Source organism: Lipotes vexillifer, unplaced genomic scaffold (genome assembly GCF_000442215.2).
Source record: "Lipotes vexillifer unplaced genomic scaffold, Lipotes_vexillifer_v1.1 scaffold487, whole genome shotgun sequence".
Lineage (NCBI taxonomy): Eukaryota > Metazoa > Chordata > Mammalia > Artiodactyla > Lipotidae > Lipotes > Lipotes vexillifer.
In genome coordinates this window covers 2,946,713-2,949,530 of record NW_006782062.1, presented here as the reverse complement: position 1 = coordinate 2,949,530, position 2,818 = coordinate 2,946,713, and positions in this window count along the sequence as shown.

The window sequence follows — 2,818 nt, the reverse complement described above, 5'->3', positions numbered from 1 at the left end:
ATATATTGTGTGTATAGCAAATGAATACATACATTACTTATCTGTCAATAAGCATCAAACGAACAAAAATTGCTTAGTCTATGACTCTTAACTGGCACATTCTCTTGCTCCAAACTACCCAGTTTTCCAGGTTTGCTAACAAGCAGGAAATGAGCTTTTGTCATTTGTTTCCATTTATTTTTTCATCTTTCTCCCTGAAGAGGTAGATTTGAATTGCAAAGCAGAGGAAAAGGAGCAGTAAAGAGCCTGGATAATCCACATACTGGATAATCCCTTTCTTTGTAATTACTTTAATTCCTAATATTTGTATAGCAACCAATAAACAAATAAAATGACATACAGTAGATTATATATTCCCTACTCTTACTCACCTACAGTCTCTAACAGAATGTCCTGCACATGGTAGGCTTTTAATAATAAGTATTTAATTAAATCCAGTAATTGATATAACCAATCTTATTACTTCATGAGTAACTTGAGTATGTCAGTTGATACTACAGCTAACTAGGTCTTCCCCTCCCCCTCCCTCATCTTCCAACATCCCCATAGTCAGCATGAATTACATCTGAGATGGTCCTACTCACTTGTGACCTGAGGCCTAGAGTCTCAATGATGCTTAAAATAGCATGGTACCTATGACTGGTCATTGACAGAGACACTTTTGCCTGCTCAATAAGCATCAAATGGAGGCAACCCCTTGGAATTTACATTCATTGTTATAGTGGCTAAGTTTTGTTAAAATCCAGCAAAATTGGAGTTAATTTTATTTAGTAGAAATAGGCTTAAAAATAGCCTCCCAAGTGAGCATAGTTCTGCAATTTTACCATCCCATAGTGATAATGAAAAAATTCTGTTTGTTAGTTTTCCTCTTTCATTTGGTTAAAACCCCCTCCTCCATATAAAATTAGATTCTATACTGATAGTATAATTACTGTATAATAGAGTTTGCTCAACTACTCAACACAAAATGCTTTGCTTTCATAGCATTTTAATATGAGCAGCATAATGGGCACCAGCTTGAAAATCAGCATGCCGGAAAGGAATCTAGGACCCCAAACGAGCTCAAGTTTGTAAAATTTGGTTCAGCTGCTCAACAAACTAGTTAATTCTAACCGACTTGACATGCGGATATCAAAAATTTTCTGTTCCCAATCATGTGTTCTGGTTAAAGAGAAATGGTCTGGCTCCAGACACATCATAACGTGGACGCCGCCCTGTGGGTCTTTGAGGGCTCACGGTATGAGTGGGCCTCATTGCCTCACATGCAGCAGGGGAACCTTATCTGCTCCACTTCATGGCTCTGAAGCATGATATTGAAAAGCCAGACGCTCCCCATGATGCATCAGTTTTAAATTAAATTAGACTTTTCTATTTCTCCCAGTAAATACTGCTTTTATGGACTTAATGGCTCTGTGTTGTACACCATACACTAAAACCATTTACCCCTTTGGGGATAAGAGATTAACACGAGTAATATAGTGAAACCCCTTATTTACATAATTGCAATTTTCCTTTGGCCATAATAGAGGTTTTTTTGACCTTTTAAATGTCCAATACTGCCAGAGTTAGCAGGGTTCGTACTGCATGTCCAACTTATTCACTCATTTCTCTGAAATAACTCGTAAATCTCCCTATTGTTTGCTAAGAAACTACTAAAAGGCAACCAGTTTCTTTTACATACTTGCAATGAGTGCTAGAGAAAGAGCCCCGCAGAGGGGCTTTCTTCAACCATTTCCACAGGGGTAAACAAGTCCAGGAGTCCCATCAGATAACAAAATTAGGAAATGAACTGGGGTATACAATAGGGAGTCACTGTGCCATCCTGCAGGAAGCACGACCCACCTACACACATTCAATTTTATACACACACAGACATACACATATATATAATATATATACACATATACCGTTGACCGTTGAACAACACAGGTTTGAACTGCATGGGTCCACTTATATGTGAATTTTTTTAAACAGAAAATAATACAGTACTACATGATCTGGGGATGGTTGAATCTTCAGGTGCACAGGAACTGGGGTGTGAAAGGCTGACTGTAAATTATACAGGGGATTTTTACTGCATGGAGGGTCGGTGCCCCTAACCCCTGCATTGTTCAAGGTCAACTGTATACACATATATACATACATATATACACATACATGTATGTGTGTGTGTGTGTGTGTGTGTATATATATATATATATATATATATATATATATATATATATATATCAATTTGGCCAAAAGCACCACTACTGCTAGTCTATTGCAGCTCCAGGTACAATTCATAACCCCTCCCTATAGCACTTCCCCAAAACGGGGATACTCTAAAAAGAATATTCCTAAATTGTCCCCTTTCAAAATGTTTTTGGAACTAAAGTCCAAAGGACACTAACTCCTGGAAACAGGAAATCTCAATAGCCATTATTTGAGAATTTTTGTGCCTGGAGTAAGGAAAGTCCATGTAACTATTTTGTTTGATGCTTTAAATATGTTCTAATAATTGTGCTGAATTGAATCTACAACAAGAAACATCCCAGGCAATTTAAGAGTTTCCCTGTATTTGTACTCCATATTTGCAATATTTCTCTTGCCCTTGCTCCTAAAAGAAATGGAAAGCATATACATATAAGTGTAAATGTAGAACACGCAACAATCCTCATTAAGTATCCTTCTATCACATACTTTTTCCAGCCCCAGGGTCTAAAATTAGATGGGACCACGTGACTGGTTCTGACCAATGGGCTGTGAGAGGACGTGGCAGTGTCCCTTCTGGGTGAGACAACGCAAAGCCCTTTGCACAGCTCTCTAGTCTCTTTCC